This window comes from Pteropus alecto, unplaced genomic scaffold (assembly GCF_000325575.1).
Source record: "Pteropus alecto unplaced genomic scaffold, ASM32557v1 scaffold121, whole genome shotgun sequence".
In the NCBI taxonomy this organism is placed as follows: Eukaryota; Metazoa; Chordata; class Mammalia; order Chiroptera; family Pteropodidae; genus Pteropus; species Pteropus alecto.
The window spans coordinates 15708338-15730500 of NW_006434369.1; the positions used below are offsets into that span (position 1 = coordinate 15708338).

General features: G+C 38.6%; 1 protein-coding gene across 3 annotated transcripts in view; it reads right to left on the minus strand.

Moving 5' to 3' along the window:
• CDYL (chromodomain Y like) overlaps positions 1-22163 on the minus strand; it is a 166345-nt gene that overhangs the window by 51845 nt on the left and 92337 nt on the right. The window lies entirely within an intron of this gene.

Here is a 22163-nt window from a genome sequence, read left to right on the forward strand (position 1 = left end):
GTATTCTTATTCTTTACTCCTAGAAATAGGGTTTGCTTTGAAATATGGGATTTGTATTTGATTCTTGTTACATCTTGGGGTAGGGGAGGCTTCTTCAAGAAGCTTTCTATAAATCTTGAGTCACCATGGCAGTTATCCCTCTACCTTCTTGCTCAGAGCACTTTAACCATGGTACGAGAGGACATGGATTTAAGATCTAGTTCTGTAATTTACTGGCTCTGTGACCTTAAGCAATTTGTACCTTATCAGTATACAAGAATCGATAATACTTATTTACATCACAGAGTAACTGTTGGAATTAAACAAAACATTCAAAAGTGATTCAAACCATACAAATGTCATATACTATTACTAACATTATTAATAAATATGCTCTTCCACACAAGGCAAATGACAGAAATTTGCTGCCTCTCACTAGAGACATTTCTTTGGGAATGATTGTTTAACCAGTCACAAGTCTACTTTAGTATAAACTGGGCCCCAAAACCACTCTGTATAAGTCCATTTCTGATTTTCATGGGTATTACTTATCCATGCATCTTTCTCTGTTCAATGTAAAGAAATTAGAGAGCCTCACAGAATCCTTAAATCATGTACACATGCACATACAAATATGATAATAAGCTGAAAGATATAAATGCTCCTCCTGATAAACAACCCACAATAAAACAAACAAAACCTGACATCTTGCCAATCTTCAGTTGAGTTAGTGATGGAGAGGACTGCTGAATTATCAGCACAAGCTCAGATACTGCATTTGCTTGCTACCTTGGCAATAAGCTATTCTTGCTTGATGGGATTTAGAATCTTCTTTCCATTAATTTTATTTTATGGCATAATGAAATGGAACCTAGATGCAGCTGTTGCTTGGCTTTTCAAAATGTGCAGTAACAAAAATAGGCCAGGTTGGACAAGGCCTCTCCCCTGTAAGCTCTTCCTCCAGATTCATGCCAACTTGCTAAGAGTTCTTGGAACCTCACACAATGCATGATGCTGATAGTGGAAAGTTCACCTGCCCCACTGTGCACTTTCTATGCTGCTTCTGCTAGGCAAGCTTTCTTCTTATAGTGGCTGTCCTTTACATCTTACAATGAGCTTCTCACAGAGACAGAGACTAGCCTAAATCAGGTTCCTGGGGTTTAAGCACAGAAAACCCTCAGGAGGCTGATTTCCTCTGTGTGAAGTCAAGACATGTGAATGGCATGTCACCTCACAACATCAGGGCTGGATGAAAAGGACTCATTCTTCTGTCATTTCTCAACCCCAATACCACAAATGACCCTTTAGGGTCTTTTGATGATATGAAATGTTAGTGTCTTGCATAATAAAAACCTGTACTTTTGCACAGGATACTTCGCTGAACAGAAAGCTTTAAAAGACAGTATTTAAAAACACTTCTGAAATAATTTAATAAGGAATAGTGTCAATGATTATAACCACACTGAAGAGACTTTCTTTCATTTATAGTCAGTGATCAAATGTCAAAATGTCAAACAGTTCATGTCATGTTTCCACTTCAATCCCTTCACCACACTGAAAAAAATCCAACTTCCTTCCCCTGCCCAACCAAGCCCACAGGATTCGGCCCCTGACCATCAGTTCTTTTAACCAGCACTTTTAGTTCCTTTCTTTGCCACTGAGGATGCTGCTCCTCTCACAAGCATCCCTTGCAGAAAGTGGATGACCCTCAAGGCCACATACAGATAATGATAGCCTGAAGTTGTCCAAATAAATGGGAAGCGGCCCTGCTTATTCCCAGAAAGAATGGGTCAGATCAAATTCTCCCAAAACAAAGCCAACATTTTTTCTAATGGTCAGGAGAAAAAAAATCTCCAACTTGGAAACAGGCTACCGGAGGCCCACATATCATTTCAATATCATGCAGGAGCACTGTGAGACGTGTCCACCAAGGATTGTCATTCTTTAGGGAAATGTACCTTTGTTTGATTATTTAGCATTGACTAGGGTATAACTCTGTAAGGGTAGATGTTAATTTTCAAAAACTAATAGTAATATAAATAAATAGTACTGCTCAGACACAAATGACGCCTGTTCTAGAAAAAAGACAATATCAAAGGTTAACTGTATGACATAAACAGGTTTTGTTATTTAACCTTGCAACTATTTCAGTGTTCTTTCAGTGCCTATATATATTCAGTCAACTGAATTTTCTTTGAACCAACTTTACCCTTTGACTTCTGTATTGAGTTAAGCATTTGACACGTATTCATTCTGTATTTATGAGTCAAGTTTTTACTTTCTGAAAATTATAATTTGACAGCAGATGTCCCGTAACATCCACAGATTTAAAACTAACCCTACATAGTTAAGAAATTACGTACAATTAAATGGATTTTAAAAATTATGGTTTCCTTCATGAAATTTTTTATTTATGTCTAAGGTGGGTTTTTAGAAACAGCATCCTCTAAAAACTTTGAGGCCTTGAGCTATCATTTAAGCAGATACCTTAATTGCTTGGATTTATGCCTCCAGACACACACAAAGAACTCCTTTAAAGAAAAACAGCCCCGTGAACCTTATATTTATTATGAAGAAGGTGGTGTGGATATATTTTGTTCACTGAACCAAGCAAAACTTGCTTGATGGGGATCAGGGCAAAATTTTCTTTCAGGTCTTACCATTGGGCCTAGTTATACATTTACTGAGCAATGAGAGAGTGTGTGGGTATACACATGTGCATGTGATTCTGATTCACAGGTTCACTCTTTGGATATGCTACTAGATAGCATCAAAATCAAACTGTGGCCTGCCAGTGATATTCAATGTCATGGCACACATTCTCTATATTATCATGCCCTTGGCTTCATCAAGTTTTTTCGTTTCCATTTCTCTTGGGAAAAAAAACAAACAAACTCTGTAGTTCCAAACTGCAAACTCTCTTAAATCCTTTTTCAAGTAAGATCTAATTGGTATATAAATCATCAGAAACAATCCACTACTGCCTCTGGAACCTTTGTCGATGCCTTTCTATCCAGACCATCTCTCCTGCTGCTGCTGCTGCTGAACAAACCATACTAACCTCTCTAAGCCATCAGAGATATCTTTCCCTCTTCATTAAGTTTCTCTAGATCTCAATGACACATACTCTCCCCTCCAGCCTCTGGAATACTTTCTCTTAAGTCTATCAGAGGCATTTCCACATTGCCTTATGTTATACTTTCTTTTGTAATTTGGCTTCTCCCCACCCTAGCAAACACCAGCTTTTGAAGGGCAGAGACCAGTCACACATGTGTCATTGACTGGACCTCATAATATCTGGTATACAGTATGCCTTGTGCTTAATCAATCAAACTGAAGGTAGAAAGCAGAAAGTATAAAAGCAAATGGTGGTTAAATGCAGAGCATTAATTCATTAATGAGCACCTCCTCTGGCCAGGAACACAGAGAGAAAACCATGGAGTCTGCCCTCAAGGCACTTAGCCTGGAAGGAAGACAAAATCAGAACCACCATTTAAGGAATCTAAGCAGCAGGTAGCAATTGCCTGGGACTGTTCCTGTGCTAAAGATAAGGGAGTGAATAAATTCAAATGGTGCCTGACCACCTGCATCTTATTATATTAATAAACATAGTAAGTGTGCAACTAGAATAGTGGACGAATGCTAGGATATCGTAGAACAGAGATGGTCTATTTTAGATGGTGAGGGAAGGAGTGTGGGAAATCAAGGAAGGCTTCTTGGAGGAAGTGCCCTCTGGGCTGAGGCCGGGAGGGTAAGGAATTAACCAGGTAAAAAAACAGAAGCATATGTACAGATCCCCAAGGAAGGAGAGAACTTGGCAAATTTTAAGAACTGGAGGAAGTCTAGCACTGCTGTAGAGAAAGTGATGAAGGGGCAGTCCTGTAGGGTTCTGGTGATCACAATATGAAGTTTGATTTTTATCTCAAGTACTTAGGAAAGTCAAGAAAGAGACTTAAGCAGGACAGTAATACATGAATTATACCTACACAAAAACTTCTAGTGTGACACAGATTGAAAAAGACAATAAAGATGTTGAGTGCTTGGGCTAAGTGGTGGCCAACGGCCAGAGGTCAGGGAAGCAGATGGACACAGGCACACTTTGTTATGGAATGAAGTGGGTTTGGTGATGGAATGGATGGTAAGGATGAGAGAGAGAGCAGGCATGGACAATCTATGCCTCTGAGCTACTAAATAGATGCAGGCAGCACTCAAAGAGATGAGAGAGACTGGAATCCTCTGTTCTCCACACAGGATGGAGGCAGCCAATAATTTACTTGGTGTTTACAATGCTCATGATGACATTTATTACTTTAAAAAATTTATTACAAAGACGTAAGTAATGACATGATAAATATATCTTCCCTTTTATATACTTGCTTCCTCTCTCCCTTTCTTGGTTCCTTTAAAAGATTTCTCTCAATCTCATAGAATAACAAAACAAATGTTTTTAGATGAAATGTTTTCAGATGATGGAGAAGACCATCTCATGGCTCGGAGCCATGAGGAGTGGTGTCTGCAATGGTAACTGATCACGTATATTTTAATTCTCTACCTCTGCACATGGGCATGGAAATTTAAGTCCATATCTAGTTAAAGCACAGAACCCTGCATAGATTAATCAGATAAGCACAAACCAGTAAAGAATGGAGCATCTGGAAAAGACACAGAATGTGACCACGTGTCCTGAAAGGTTACTTCCTAAATTAAGCATCACAGCATTAATTAAAGTTGCTTAGCATATTTCTATGTGGATGTAAAAAGCTGCTGGTTGGAAAATTTACAGTGGGTCAAAATGTCAAAGGACAATGTGTGGGCTACTACTGGTGGCCCTGATCCATATTAAAGTTTCATTTACTTATAGGTGGAGGGGAGAAAATGAGAAAAAGACTGTGGTAAGCTCACAGGTCAGACATTGTCTTTTTAGTAGTACAGTACAGGTGACCCTTAAATGACATGGGTTTCAACTGCATGGGTCCACTTTATACATGGATTTTTTTCCAATAAATATATATAATACTGTAAATGTATTTTCTTTCTTAATATTTTTTCTCTAGTTTATTATAAGAATACAGTATATAATACATATAACATACAAAATATGTGTTAATGAACTATTTATGTTATTAGTAAGGCTTCCAGTCAACAGTAGGTTATTAGTATTTAAGTTTGTGGGGAGACAAAAGTTATACGTGCGTGTCGCCCTCCCCTCCCCACTGCCACTAGGTTTTAGGCTTAAGAAAACGGACTATGCAATCTTGGAGCCAAGGATAAATAAAGGCCAATTGATCCATAATTCCAGGGCATGCCATTCACTTCAACTACCACACACAGCAAGAGAAGCCTCTAAAGTTTGTACAGCACTGGACTACAGCAAAAGAGAATAGTATAAAGCTGTCCAGGGGTACTGATTGTGTACTGTCACAAAGTAGCTTAACCTGCAAAGCTAAAACTAAGCAAACTAGATTGAAAATAACTATCTCCTAAAGCAAATTTCTAAAACAAACATCTAGCTTTAGTCTAGACTAGTGTTTCCCAAACTAGGGTCTAAAGACACACTATCACAAGTCTGCAAGGCGAACAAGTTTTAAATCCTATGCTTTTACCCAAGGATCTGATGGCATGCCATGTGGCTTTCAGGCCCCTTCCTCATCAGGTTTAATCAGGCTGTTGCCAAGGATCACTTTCAGCTGTGATTCCTAATCTGCCGTCCATGACAATCACTTAAGAGGGACCTCACACCATCTCTGCAAGTAGGTCGGGTATTCATAATGTGCAGCCAGGACCAAGAACCACTAGGATTTTTAACACAATGTTTTTCCAACTAGGGGTGGGGAAAAGTATTTTCTCAAGGGTACTCCAAGTGATTGGCCTTTAGAGGGGTCCATATACCATGTAGACTGAAGAATCATGGCCCAGAAGCCCCCTGATAGCAGGAAGGGGTGTTCTTTTCAGTTATGGACACCTAATGGGTGGCAGGGAATACAGAACTCGAGGGAGAGACAAACTACAGAACTGACTATTCACCTTACAATGAAATTCTGGCTTAAGGTAAGAATGGAATGCTGTAAAGCAACAGATCAAGAGAGAACATTTAATCTAATATTTCATTTTATAGATGAGGATAAAAGCTACTCAAAGGTCAAGATAGAAAACTGACCTCAGCACAATTGACTCAAAATATAAAGCAAATACCTAAAAGTCACGACTCACTAAGTTACATAAATACAACATTAAAACACAGTAATTTTAAAATCCAGTTTTGAGCATCTAGGGCTACTTCAAACTGTGTTAGAGCCAAATTCCAACCATCTGACTTATATGAGCTCCAGTTTCTACTGTGGACTTGTTACACAGTAATGTGTGCAACTCTGAAGACTGTGGCAAAGTGCCACCCCAGGCAGTCACAGGATTACACAGACGACAGAATTAAGAAACCCCAGTGTGTAACTTGCTCATTAAATGCATATTAGAAAATCCCTCCAGAAAATTGGATTACTTTACAAGTGGAAAATTTACTGGGGCAACCATTCCTTCCACAAACAAAACAAAAACAAAGATCAGATGGAGACCATTCTTAAACCACTCCTCAGTTGTTGCTAAAAAGCTGTGCCAATTCTGTCCCATCAAGTGAGGTTTACCTAAAAATCTGAAGCTCAGAGGTGAATCTTGTAATAGGAAAAGGGAGAATGTTTTCATTTTCACTTTAAAGTCCATAAAATACTTTGAATCTCAGGAATCAGAAATATTGTATCTAAAGTCACACTCTGTAGAAGATGTACCACATTCCAAGACTGATGTGAGCTTTATGGCCTTGTCCTTTTTTCCTACAGCCTTTACACTTGTACTGCCCCAAATATAGACACAAAGAGAAGGCGATGCTGGCAGAGCACAGTCACACTCGCAACACAGTAAACAGTGTGATCTTTATAATCATGTTGGGAATGTTCACTTTACGTTTTCGTAGTATTCCTACAAAACCAAAATGTCATTTAACCTTTAGAGGTAATGCCAAGTAAATAGCTACCAAAGCATCATCCAAAGAAAAAAAAAATGCTACAATTATAATTCTAACAGGCAACACGATTTAAAACTGTATTAGCAAGATGAAAAATATTCTCTTTCCAGTTTAAGAGCTTCAGGTAATAACTTGTATTACATTTCATAAATGTCATATAAATCCATGTGAAAGGTGGTTTCACTTACTGGGTAAAATGCAAAACCCTCCCCCCATTACCAATATAAAACTTAATTAAAATTGTGAGCATACTTCCTCATATACCATGTCATGTTACTATTTGAATTTAAGATTTAATTAGAACAAACTTTTTTTTTAAGGCTCCAACCACTGTAAAGACATAGGAATTCCCACAACAATTAGTTAACACTAGACATGGTCCTGTGAAACGAGACAAAAGGTCTTAACTGTAAGGTGTCCAACACTCAAGAAGTCAGCACTAGGGAAGTGAGGGCTTCTAGATATGAAATGTGGTTCAGGCCTCTACATCCTTCAACTCTAACCCAGATAGAGCCCATGGCTTCACTGGTTTAATTCTCAAGAATGAATGACATCCCCCTCATTACTTCAAAATAATTCAGCAGTTCATCCTTTTCCACACACAGACTGCTTCTAAATACATCCCTTCCACCAGTATTAGGTATGGCAGAAAAGGCACTGAAATACTATTCTCCTTAGGGACAGACATGTTTTTCAAAATCAGCTGAGCAGTTTGGGAGACATTCCAGGCTTGTCTCACATGAGGAGGACCAACGCTCATGCACCTCACATCCCAAGTACTCAGACCTGTGACTGACCCTGACACGTGGGACACTAGGCTATCAAAGACCAAATAAGACAATCCGTTTGGTCAACAAGGACTCCTTAGTGGTTTTAGTATTCTTGAAAATCTTGAGAGGGTTGGAGAGGACAGAACCCAATACACAAACTCATGTTAGTCAGTATCCTAATAATTTTAAACAGTTAAGACCGCGATACACAACTATTTTTAAAACCATGTCAACTATTTGCTTATCCAACTTTTACTTTTAAAATTCAGGTAATGCTGGGAGTTAGGGGGTTGTAAATTGGGCCGGCTAGGGCAATAGTAACTTCTTAATGCTGTAATTGAGAATGGGGTGAGGCATATCCAGGTACAGTTGATGACACAGGCACTGAAGAGATCTGCTAGTGATTAAGCATCTCTATTTTAGTGCATGGACTTTGTAACTATTATTTCTCAGCACAGAGGTGGGTGGGGGGAAGCTACATACAATATACAGCTGCATTCCAAGTGGCTGGTATGGTCCTTAGGTACAGTCTGCAGTTTTATGATAACATACAAAGTAATCAATGTCTTTTCTCCTGACAGCATACTCCCTAACTCCTTTGCCAACCATACATAAGAACTTAAATAAGAAATTAAACTGTAAGAAGAAATTAGAGATGACTATGATTGAGAGAACTGGGTAGAAAGGGGGATGTTTTAAGGTATTCTGAGAACCTAGTATGCTGCCATTAAATTAAACAATTAAGTACAAACAACTCTTAAATAATGAATTAGGGATGGTAAACCAAATGTTATCATAAAAAACCTGATTATAAAGTGTCATCTTCCCAAGAGCAGGAGGGGCGGTAGTGTTGTGAATGAATAACAAATTCACTTGCCTTGAAGATCAAATACATAGCTCACAAAACGTGGAGTAAAAAATACTTGAGTTAAAATGTTTTCTTAATACTTCATATTTTGAATGCCTCAGTAGATCCTATTTATGATCCTAGACTGAAAAGCAATTATATTAGATCTTTATCACTTAGGGGAGATGGGTATTTACTATATGAGGGTAATTACATCTTTTAATAGAGATAGTTGATCTCATTAGATGTCATCATTTCAGAAAGAGTAGGTCTGCACAAGGATTAGTTTATTATTATCTCCTTATTAATAATCTGGTATACTGCTCTTGGCTTAAGGCATGCTGCCTATAATGCCAGGGCTGAATTTTTGACAGGCTTGGCCATAAGTGTGGTATGATTCCATCCATTCTGAACCATCACACCTCTGACTCATAGGGAGCCACTTTCTGTCAACTACAATGCCATTCAAGTGGACCTCTATAGTCGGAAACAAGGGTACTCACTATGAACACCTGCTATTCCAGGCTACATGACCTCCTAGTAGTCAGGGGCTGTATTTTATCAAGTTCTGAATTCTCAGCATCCAGCACAGGGTCTGGTACACAGGAAATGTTCACTAAGTGTATGATAAAGAAGCATGGAACTTCCAGATACTTCGCTGTGCAGAAGTGGCTGACTGTTGGTGTATGGCATGGAACACATTCAATCAGAAAATTAAAAGCAAGGTTTAAAACATGCCTTAAAACCAGAGAAGAAACTGTTTCAGGAACTGAGACGTCACCAAAGATAGTTAATCAGGAGCCAACAATTGTTCTTGAAGCCAAGTAAAATGAATCAAGCACAACTGATTCCAGTTAGAGGCCAAAGCCATGGAAAGTAGGAGAGATAAGGTGAGCCAAGGGCCGCACTGGAACCAGATTCCTTGGGAGAAAGTAAATAGAAGCCTTCTTCTACCCTTTGCGACCAGATGATGGCAAGCAGCTGTGCACATTTTACAGCTCGACGAGTGTTCTTTTATCATTGGATTTGTTTGTTGATGTTGAATGAATTCTTTACTAGATTTTGCCCAGATAACACAATATCATATTAATTTTCAATAAATGGTAATTATGTTAAGATGAAGCATGAATGAAGAAAATGTCTTTACCCACTCCACACATTTAGGGGCCACCACCACGGATGGGGCAGGTAGTAGAAAAACTAGGATGAAAGTGTTGGTTCTTAATCTCAATAAGTTCCCTGTACACTGGGGATACAGTAGTAAAAAGGTCTATGTCAACGTCACTTAAAAAGATACGTGTAAGCAGAGCAGGGGCCTGGGAACATGAGCACAGCCTGCAAACTTGACTGATTTGAAAGAAGGCACCTAAGTGCTTACGCAGCACGGGGGATGACCTGGTACAGCTGGAATCCCAAATAGGTGGCCCCTGACCCCAGCCACTGCTCTGACAGTGCTCCTTTGATGGCCCAGTGCACCAAACAAATATCCTTCTGTGTATGGATGCCACGGTAGATAGTCTTAGGGACTGTGCCACTTAAGGGGTGGTAGAAGAACAGCCACAAAGCAACTGAAAATAAACAACCATCTTTGCCTTAGCACCATCTTCTTAGAAACTTCTGCGCCATGAGAGCAAAATGAAAGAAGAAACAAATGTGCAGGATGAAGCACAAAACAAAGATGATGTAGAGGTCCAAGTAAAACACTAGCTCGTGCACCCATGGCAGCCACAGAGGCAGAAATAAGAAAAGCCAGAAGCCAGGGATGCTGGTACAAATTGTTGGACTGCATGCCTGCTGTCTAGAACTTCTCAATGGATCTACAACATCTATCGCCATTGATTACCACAACCACTTTAAGAGGCCCACCTGGCTTGTACAAAAGCAGTCCTTTTGGTCTTTTGTCCTGGACTTGTGACAGGTTGGACTACTTCTGTTCTTGGTTATGGCTGAATGTAACATGCGTATAACTAAATCATCTCTTTCGCTATCTTAGCTGAAGACAATAAGAGAAACAGCTAGAGAGGTAAAAGGTGAACAAAGAATAATAGTGTTCCAGAAACAAGTATTTAAAAACAAAGATGAAACAAGAAGTGTTGGTGAGAGTGCAGAGAGGTTGGAACCCTTGGTGGGAACGTAAAATGAATGGTACAGCAGGTACTGAAAGACAGTACAGCAGTTCCTCAAAAAACTAAACAAATGACCCAATAATTCCACTTCTGGGAACTTATCCAAAAACATTCAAAGCAGGATTTCAAGGAGATATCTGTAAACCCATACTCAAAACAGCATTATTCACAACAATAAAGAAGTGAAAAGTAACCTGAATGTCCATATAAAGATGAATAAAATGTGGTATATACATATCATGAAATATTATGCAGCATTAAAAAAGGAAATCCTATCATAGGCTACAACATGGATGAACCTCAAGAACATTATGCTAAGTGACATAAGCCAGTCAAAAAAGGACAAATTCTGCATAATTCTACTCAAGTAGCTAAAGTACTCAAACTCACAGAAACAAAGTACAATGGTGGTAACCAAGGGCTGGGGACATCAGTGTTTAATGTACAGAACTTCAGCTTTGTAAAATGAAAAAGTTCTAGATCTAGTGTACAACAGTGAAGTTGTACAGTGAATGTTAAGTACATACTTAACATTCTCAACTATATACAAAATGTTTAAGATGGTAAACTTCCTGTTTATATGTTTGTTACCTCAATTAAAAATAAAAACAAAAACATAAACTAAGACATAGTGAATCACAATAAATGTAGCTGGGAGTGACCTGTTCTGATAAAGACTGAAGCACCAAATTTAGAAAATGGAAGGTAATCTGAATATCTGTGAAGCATCAGGACAGGAGCCAGACTGAAGACTGAGTGGGAAAGGAAGAGCAAGCAATTGTGGACTAAATTTTCTAGAAGTTTTGACTAAAAGCAAGAATCAAGGTAGAAATATCCTGAGGAAAAAGGAATAATGAATTCTAGTGCCTTCACTTCTTTTAGCCTAGCATTCTTTATCAGTAAAATGGGCATTATTTAACAGGACTTGCTGTAGTGACTAGAGACAGATGTAATGAACCTAGCACACTGCAGGGACACAATGACGGCTATCTGTAGGATCAGAATTGAGGCTGTCATGGCTTCTGTTTGGAGGCTGAGACTGCTGAGGTTGAAAGCTAAAACTGGGGTTGGGGATGAAGACTGACTCAGAAGCCCAAGTTTTTGAGGAATGCTGAAATAGGACTAAGGGGCTGGCCAGACAGTAATGAGAGAGAGAAGAGTCAGAAAACAAGCCTCAACACTGGTCTTCATATGAGCTTGGAAGAGGCTACTTCTCACTCCCCCGCCCTTACCCCCAGGCCTGGAAGCCCTGCTAAATGAGTACTCCCTACTCCAGAGGCTGTGAAGGAGGAGGCCTGTGGAAGAGGGCTTCCAATTTCAGGAAGGCGGATGGGAAATCCTCTTTGAGGAGGGTAAGAATGGAATCTGATGAAGATACAGCTCTAAATGCTACAGGTGCACTAAGCTGGAGGGCAGATAAGAAGAGAGAGGAAGCCCATCCAACTGGAAAAAATTACAGAAAAGGCTTCAAGGCTTCATTAGAGACTAGAGCTTAGGAATCAAAATGAAGAAATGCAGAGAATCACCCTGAGGTCATTTCCATCTCAGAAGGACCAAGAGCCCAAGACAATGGAAAGACTATTGCTCGAAAACTCATTCTGGCTACACTGAGCTCTAGAGTGAATAAATATGGGTGAGGGACCCTACTTATTATCTATAAAATTGCCTCCTGGATGTTGTTACACTAGGAAAATTATTCACTGGTATTTTAAAAAGATTTTCTGCACCATTAACCTACAGATGTTTTCTTCAGTTTTTCCAGTTTGAAGAATTACACGTTATCATTCTGTATTGGCATGCAAGCTCAAAACGTGTGCTGGCTCTTACTTTCTTGGTAATTTCTCACAATTACCCCAACGAATCTTCTGTTTCATTTAACTCTTATTCTTTTTAGAAAACAAACACTAATAATTAAGGTAGAATGACAGAAATTCCTCCAACAACTCATTCATTCTTACACAAATGTTAATTAAGCACCAATTTCACATATACAATTGGGCTAGACAATGTAGAAGATTCTAAAGGAAATTAAAATGTTTGCCACAGTGCTTTCCCATTTTACCATCTAAAGTACTGAGTTTGCCCATCTGTTCTGGATCTTTCTCTGTATCTTTTCCACCAGAATTTACTTTCTCAGAGATTCCTCTAGGGAATTACCTCTCATCCCTCCAGTCTACCAGATATCTAAGCTACTTTGGTTAAGACTTCTCCATCTGGGAAAAAAAAAAATACCTTAACAGAATTTGACTCCTTAGTGTTTTCCTTAAAGAGGTTTCTTGATAGACTGAGTTTTTAAATAGCCTTTCTTCATTTGTAATTAAAAATGTGACTGACTTTTAAAAGGTGACAAATCAATTTAGAAGATAAATACAATGCCTAGCCCCCCAAAACAGGACTACAAGGAAGTAGAAAGGAAGGAAAAAGAACATTCTACTTATATTCAAAAAATAGAAACTGAAAAGAGGAATAGAGTTCAATCCCATGGTGAGAACATGCAGGGCACAAGCATGATGGGAGAAGATGCTTATGTACAGTTTGAGAGAACTACCCAAAAGCTAAAACATGAATGACATTAACTGAAATTATTAGTCAAACTATTCATATTTACCACTAATGATATATTCTGTGACTTTGGAAAGCAGGATTATGTTTTAGACGTACTTAGTAATTTCAATTGTGTCAAGACTGTTGACAGCAGTTGCTATTTCCATTTCTATTGTTAATAGCCCTGTATTTCCCTTGGGGAACTAGAATTTGGATGAAGTGATTCATTCCTTGGAACTTCTGGGAAAAAGAAGATTGTTTTCTGCCTGGTTTGCTGAAGGTTAGGATCCCTAACAGAAGCTGATAGCACCATGCTTCTATGTGGGAAGAGTTTGCCTGAATGAAGCAGAGAGCCAAGGAGAGAACCAACAGATTACATATTCGTTTGTGTAAGCCAATTTGAGCCTTCTCACTTGAGACAGGATAAAATTCTCAACTAATACAGTACTATCAATATTGTGAACTATGCTTATAAAAAGTCTCTTATCACCAATTAATACAGAATAACTAAATATTAGAAGTCGGGAGTAGGTTCTAACATGGACCCTATTCTTTCACCAACTCTACTGAGTGACTTTTACCAAATCACGTTCTCTTTCACAATATTCTTTCACCTATAAAACAGACATTCACTTAAAGAGGGAGAAGAATGTCGGAGGACCCTGAGACAAAACAAAGGCAAGAGAACAGCATGCTCGAACTTAGACTGGATGGCCCGTGCTGTGTGTGCATGCATGCCCAAAACAGAGAATGTCAGTAGAAGAATATTCTAGAAGACAAGCACCTTGATGCAGATTATAGCAATAAAAATGAGAATATGGAAAACAAGCAGAATTTGTAATAGGTGTTGAGCCCACTAGTAGGCAGCAACAAAAAAGGAATTCCACCTAAACACATGTTTTTTTTTCCTTCTGCCCTTGCACCAAACAGTCATAAAATTTAAGAGGAGCAGGAACTCAAATCAGAGAGATTCTCTTTTGACTTATGACCTAAGGAATCCAAATTCCTTTTAAATTATAAAACTCCAATAAAATACACTTTGGTATATTCAAAAGTGAGTATGAACCATAAAATTAATGCCAATAAAGTTAAGGTTTTCTCATTAAACTGTTAAAAATCCCTTAAGGCAGAGATTAGATGGCCCTATTCATTCTGACCCCTGGCATGAAAGTGTCAGTCCTTGAATGGGTGCCAGGAGGACCAAAAGTCAATGACCTCTTCTGAAATGCTCCCTTTAGCAGTCTGCACATCATAGCTTACACATAGATTAGTGTGGTCCCCGGACAAGAATAACATGCACATTAATGTAGTCTTCACACTTTGAAAAAGTTAAACTATCCTCATCCCTGCTCTAAAAAATAAATAAATAAAAAGGGCAGGGGATGGATAAAGGGAATTAACAGAAAAATAAATGCAAATAACCAAATATAACAAAGTTTTCATGTTTCGAAATTAAAATGATACAATTTTTCTACCTTCTTGTCTGGTAGACATTTAAAAGTTGATCAAGAATAGGTAAATGGGCACTCATGATCTTACAGCTTTTTAGAGAGCAATTTGGCAGTATCTCTTAAAACCTCAAATCAGTTATAGCCCTTGTTTACAACAGCAAGTCTCTAAGTTAACTCAAAGGTTCAAGAAAAAACTGTGTGTGTGTGTGCGTGCATATGAGTGTAAATATACACACACACAGCAGTGGAGGAGAGAGGAGAAATGATGCAAAATATAAACAACTGGTGAATGTGGAAAGAGTATATGGATTTTTCTTGTACTAGTCTTGCAACTTCTTTTTTAAGTTCAAAATTATATCAAAAAAGTTAAAAATCAAGTTAAAAAAAAGTTAAAAATGGAAGGTCTCAAAGACATGGTGTTAAATGAAAAAGGCAAATACCAGAATAATTATTTTAGTATGACTCCATTTCAAAGAGTGGAAATACACAGAAAAAGGTCTGAAATGCCATATGTTAAACTATTAATGTTTCCTCTAGGGAAGGAAATGGTATTCTCAGGGGAGGAGGAAGTAATGGTAAACTTTCCTATTTTACTCAAATTACTTGCGTAAAGATTCATAGAATTTATGGATTACTTGTGCTAAACACAGGAAGTACGTTAACATTTCTGCCACTGTAGCATCAATAAATTATACAGTGGATCATTGGACACTGCGGGGTTTTGGGGTGCCAACCCCTGCACAGTCAAAAATCTGTGTCTAACTCTGACTCCCCCAAAACTTAATAGCCTACTGCTGAATGGCAGTCTTACCGATAACATAAAGTTAACACATATGTTGTATGTTATATGTATACTGTATTCTAATCAAGTAAGCTAGAAAAAAGAATATGTTAAGGAACATAAAAAAGAGAAAATACATTCACAGTATTGTACTGTATTTATGGATACCATACATTTACATCATCTATAAGATGAATTATCTGTACCTCACATCAATAGTGTCTTATGATACAAAACACTGTAGAGGTTATATAATTACATATTACTGGACATCGAAAATGAAAAGATGTGAAAAAGTTCGTATTTATTTACAAGTATAGTGGTTCATGCATTGATAACAAAGCAGCAACATAACTGCTTTATGGTAGCCTAATGCAGTGGTCCCCAACTTTTCTGGCACCAGGGACCAGTGCTCCTATGAGAACCTACTGCCTGATAATCTGAGGTGGAGTTGAGGCAGTGATGCTACTGTAGGGGAGTGGCTGAAAATACAGATGAAGCTTCTTTGCTTACTTGCTGGCCCGCTGCTCACCTTCTCCTATGCGGTCCAGTTCCTAACAGGCCATGGACCCCTGGCCTAATGTAATCAATATGACTGCTTCACAGTAGTAAAGAAATCTCCCAAACAATTCCCAATATATATATTGAAAAAAAAGTCCACATGTAAGTGGACCTGCACAGTTCCAATCTATGTTTTAAAGGTCAACTGTATTCATATACAAGGAAAAACTCTCAATATCTACAGCTGTGGTTCTCACTTAATGAATATACCTAGACACAGGTATCTTGTGGTAATGTAGGTGTGCAGGCAGGAACGAGAGACGCTGTGATTTGTCATGATGCCTGAGGCCATTACTAGCATCTTCATGGCGGGACCAGGGATGTTGAACCAGGAAAGTGTCCAGGTCCAAATGCCAAAGCTACCCCTGCCAAGAAACACTGATAGCTAAATGCCTACTAAATCGCTGACAGCAGGTATGTACGATATAGTCATATAATAAATAGCCACAAAATCTTTTGGAAGAATGAAGTAGAGTTACTTGTGTGGATATAAAAATATATCCAAGAGGTACCATAAAAATTTTAAAACAGCTTAGGATGCAGAACCACATGACAGATATGAGCCCACTGATATATTTAAAAGATGTGCATGTTTATCTAATTTCTGGAAGGAAAAAACAGTAGTGGTTATCTCTGGAGAGTAGGAGGAGGAAGTGGGGCTTGTGGGTGGGGTTACTTTTCTTTTTTTCTTTAGGATGTTTTAAATATTTTATGTTTTCCTGTCATCTAAAAATTTTAAATTATTAAAATATTTATTAAATACAAATGCCTAGAAACAATTTTAAATCAGGATATGCTAAGGCTAAACAATCTCAAAAGAGACTAGAAACTAAATATACCTAACTGTAAGAATCTAAAATATAACAAAAATTTAGTGGTATAGTTTTATTTATTTCCCATCTTGCTCTATAAAACCACAAACTTGTAATACAACACAGTATAGGATGGTAGTTATACTTTAGTGAGACTCTGGAGGGCTTGTTAAACAGACTGTTAGGCCCATTTGAGTTTCCAGTTCAAGAGGTATGAGTGGGGCTTGGGGATGTGCATTTCTGGCAGGTCCCCAGATGCTACTGTTGGCCTGGGCACCACAGATACAGGGTACTGGCGTGGGGGGCAAGGGGTAGAAAGTAAAAATGAAAAGAAAAAACAATCGCAAGTGCTCTGAAATGGGCTTGAGCTCTGTGGGTCAATACCTCACCAAGTCCTAATCATCCTTGAACAGACCATAAAACCTTGGAAGCGCAAAAGGAGGGGAAGTCTCCCCAAAGCAGCACAGTAAAGAGCTTGGCAGTCATGCATGGGCTCCTCCTGGTGGGATATATGATGGTTTTATTCCCTAAGCTTCTTAGGCCAGTTGAATTTACCACATTTAATTCATTTTTACATGAAATAGGAGATATGATTACAAAAAGAGAGCTGATACTTCAATGAAAACTATGTCTAATGTTTTGGAAAGGCTCTAAGGTTAGAAGTAATCGTCGAATCAGACAGAAGAAAATGAGAATGAAAAATTCTAGGACTGTGCACTCAGTTTTTTTAAGTATTCATTTTAAAGAAATCCAAACCAGAATTAATACATGATGCATTAGGAGTGTGCATCACACAAAACCAAACTCCAATCAATGATCTATACTCAAAAGGGCTGGGTTCTTCAAACAAGTGGCAAATGAAAGTACCCCTTTTAAAGGCCTTGGCTCTACATCAATTACTGGTAAATAACTGCACATTTGTAAGTTTTCAAATAAACACTCCAAATGGTGACCAACTCTTTAACAGACTGCTGCCCCTGGACAGGAACATCTTCTGTATGGCACCTTGTGCCTAAAACTGTATTATAATCTGAAGCACAGCTATATTCGAGGACTACTGAAATTGCCTGAAAGAAGGAACAAAGGACCAATTTTGTCTGAGTGAGCAGATCATTTAGCCTGATGCTATTTATTAAATGCTTAAGGAGGTGGAGAAAAGTTGTCCACCTGCTTTCTTCAAAGGTTTACTTCACTTTGGTTCAATTTTAGCTTCTGTAGTCTTTCTATGTGTAAGTAGGTTTGTTCCTTGTCAGATAATACACGTGGAAGCCTATAGCACAAGGTGTTAAACAGGATGTGCCAACAAATGTCTGTTGGTCTGAAATTTAAATCTTTTTTGATCAAACCCTCATATATACACACTATATAGCCTGGCTTCAAATGTCCTCTTTTCAAGTGGACATTTCATGTTGTGGTACTGCTGAATGGCTACTGCCTCTGGGCACTGGTGTCCTGACTACTTAACCTTTCCTTGGGGTGAAGTTCTAATTTCAGCACCTAAATAATAAATGGGTTAAGGGGGCCACAGGCCTCTTCCTAGAGGGAGGCTGCTGATTTGGCACTTCAGCTTCCCTGATAATCACAGAGAAGGGAGAAAGAGCATCTGCTTCATTTTCTTACTGAGAGGAATTTACATTCCAGCTCCTCAGAAGGACCCAAGTTTTCTTGAACAATTTCTCCTGGGAGCTGCCTTGGATTGAAAGGCTTATGAGATGGAAAGTAGGTGGTCACACGTAGCGTGTCATTTTCCTCCTATATCCATCGGCTTTGACTTAATATCCAGCAGCCAACCCTACAGAATAATACTGGTAAGATTTAAATAGACCTTACTTTGAAATACAACATTTGAGCTTTTTTTCAAATGTTGTATTTATTGGATAATGATCAATTATATATTTGAATTCTCAAAAGAACAAAGTTAAGATAATCTAGTTTTTAAAAGCAATTTTCTTTTGTAGGATTAATTTATTAGGCTATTGAAAGAGCAAGAAAACATTGTCATTAACTTATTAATAAAGAACAGACAGAAGACAGCTATATCACCTAAATTTTAAAATTTCTCATATTTCTCAGTGAAGCAACATATTCATCTCTTAAATCTCAGTTTCATACTTAAAAGTTAAAAACTAAATACACATAAGGTTATTCTGTAAAAGTAATCACGTGTGTGTCAAAATTCTCCAGCAACATTTACTCTTTTGGTTAACAGATATTTAAATATCTGTTGTGTTTGGTGGCAAAATTATCCCTCACACTCATAATTAATGTTTTGAATAGGAGATGGTTCATCTCCCAACGATGCCATGGGTATCTGCTTCAATTAGTTTTAGAAAAACTAGTTTTCTTAAGTAGCTCTAAAATAAATGTGGAAAGTAAAAAACAACTGCTTTAAAAATGTTTGAGAGTGGACCAACAACCTAATACAGCTTTGGATACTACATGTCTTCATTCAGGAAAGATACACTCTGAGAGCAAATACGAGGTTTTCTGGAATGTTTCCGTGCTTCTGGCCCACACATACCTTGTCGTTTCAGTAGCATTTTCCCCTCCCGTTTAGTGTGGCCCAACAATAGGGCTATCATGACCCATTACCATCCTTCTCTTTAGTGAGCACTGGAATCATTCCCTCCACAAACATTGGCAGAGCACCTACTATATGCAGGCACCACTCTGGATACAGTAAGATTTAGCCCTGGCAAAACAAAATCCCTTCCTAGAGCTTACATTCTAATTAAAGGAAGAACAAAATCATCTTTCTACAAAGGGAAAAGAGTGAAGGGAAGCAAAGGTAGGGGACCAAGGTGTCTAAGACATCACTGGCTTTTGACATTGCATTTCTTTCAGAATGGCAGGCTCCTGTGGGTGGAGGTGTTGGTTCTTTTCCTTCCTTATCTACAAGCCTGATTTAGATCATGACCATAGGGGGATGTCATTCACCAATGTCCTAAAAACATTCCCAAGTAATTTCTGTGCCTGCTCTCATCTAAGTGGAGCATATATAGGACTCAGGGCCAGAATAGAAAGGCAGTCAGTCACAAGGGCCTTGGAAATATAGTGTTACTCCAACCCCAATCTATCTAATTCCATAGGACAAGATAAAATAATTTAAGATTTTATGCTTGCACGTCCCTTGTAGTTTTAACCAAAGCCACTCTTAGGACATTTAAAATTTTTTGAAATGAGAAGAGTAATAAAAAAGAAGTCACCAGCTCTTTATTTAAATAGAAGCCATTACCTTTCTTATACAAAACTGAAGGCTTTTGCTGAGGGTCAAAAAGGTTTTGAAAATTGTGCTCCTTTCCCCCGTCAAAAGGTAGGTAGATACAACTTTTGTAGAGAATCAGAGCGGAACCACAGAACCTTTTGTGTCCCTTTGCGTCCGCCACCCCCCACCGCCCCTGCCGCAATACTGCCCCAGAACTGTGACTTCCTAGAGCAGAGATTAGCAAACATTTTCTGTCAAGAACCAGCCTGTCAATTTTTTTTAGCTCTGCAGGTTACATGGTCTCTGCCCCAAAGACTCAACTCTGTCCTTGTAGCCAGAAAGCAACCAGAGACCGTAAGTGAATGGATTACCATGGCTGTGTTCCAATAAAACTTTACTTATGGACATAGTAATTTGAATCTTTTGTTTTCATGTGTCATGAAACAGTATTCCTCTTGATTTTTACAAACAGTAGAAAACAAACAAAAAAAACATTATTAGCTTACAGGCCATACAAAAACAGGTAGTAGGCTTGGTTTGGCCCACAGGCTGTAGTTTGCCAACTCCTACCCCCAGAGAGTCAGCACAGGCCCAATCCTTATTTGTAGCACCAGAGCCCAGCACAGGGCCTTGCCCTAAATAATCAATAAAGAAGTAGATTCTTGTCTAGTGGAGGCAATAAGCAATGTTGACAAGAACATGGGAGTAGAAATTGAGAAATGTTCTGATTCCATCTCTGCCTTCAGTTCCGTCTGAACATCACAGTCTCTCTGAACTTGACTTCCCTATCTGTAGAACACAGCATGCAACTAGATGATTTATAAAGTCTCTTCTACCTCTGAACCTCTATGGTCCTTCATCTACAACGAGGTAAGAGAAAACTGTATCAATGAGCCAGACAACAACATGGGAAATCTACTGTGTAAATGAGCTCACACAAGTTCCTTCATATAGGTAAAGGCGAAACCTTTGTAGTAAGGGAAGAGGAGGAGTATTTGAGTAAAGTGTGTATCTGAAAATCATTAACAAGATGGCAATTTACTGGCCAATGCTGAAATCACATATTTTAGTTTATATTCCTCTTCACTGCTATACAAGGGACAAGGCCAAAACTTTGATGGCACCACAGCAAGATGGTTAGAGTAGTGTCTTAGATAATATTTCTCTTTAGGGGAAAACAGCTACCCAAACAAACAAACATCATTTTATTTCATTTTATATTAGTCTACTAAGCATTAGTGGAGGGAGAGACACACAGGTAAAGAGGCAATTACAATACTGTAACAGAGGGTAAGAGGACCATAAGAGATGAAAGGACACAGGAACTGGTGGCGCCTGTACCAAAAGGAAGATTCAGAGCTGATGAGGCGAACAAGGAACAGGAAAGGCATGAAGCCCCTGGCAGAGGGGATGGCAGGAGTACTGACATGGAGAGATGGAGTGAGAGAGGCAGGTGAGTGCTGAGCAGAGATACTCAAAAGCACACCTGCTGAGGCGATGGTGGTACAATCAGATTGGAGACTGGAGTTCTCCTCGCCCATCCAAGAATAGATGGGAGTTGTCAAAAGGAAGGAAGCATGGAGAGCGATTAGAAAGCTATGATAGGTAATAAGTCACCAGGGCCTAAAGTGAGGGAGGGTGAGTAGAGCTTACTAACAGAGAAACACACTTAATAGAATCTATACAGATCGGTGGCTAGCTAGACATGGGAAAGTGGAGAGAAGAAAGTTGTCTATGCTAATTCCCAACTGTGGTGTTTGGGGAGGTCATGGTACACTCAACTAAGCTGTAGAATCCAGGAACAGGGGTAAAAATAAAACAGAAAATACCACCCATGTTGAACAGACTCCCACTCTGAAAAAAGGACAATGGGATTTGAACAGCTGACTATTTACAAAAAAAACAAATTCAAGTCCTGAAGGCTCTACTAGGCAAACTCTCAATTGATTTCTGGTTATTTAAATGCATTAGCAAAATAAAGATCATTACTTCTAATCAATACTAGTCACATTTAGAAAATTCAGGTGGATTCTTAAAATGAGACTCAGTGTCTAAGATGTATAAAGGTAGGT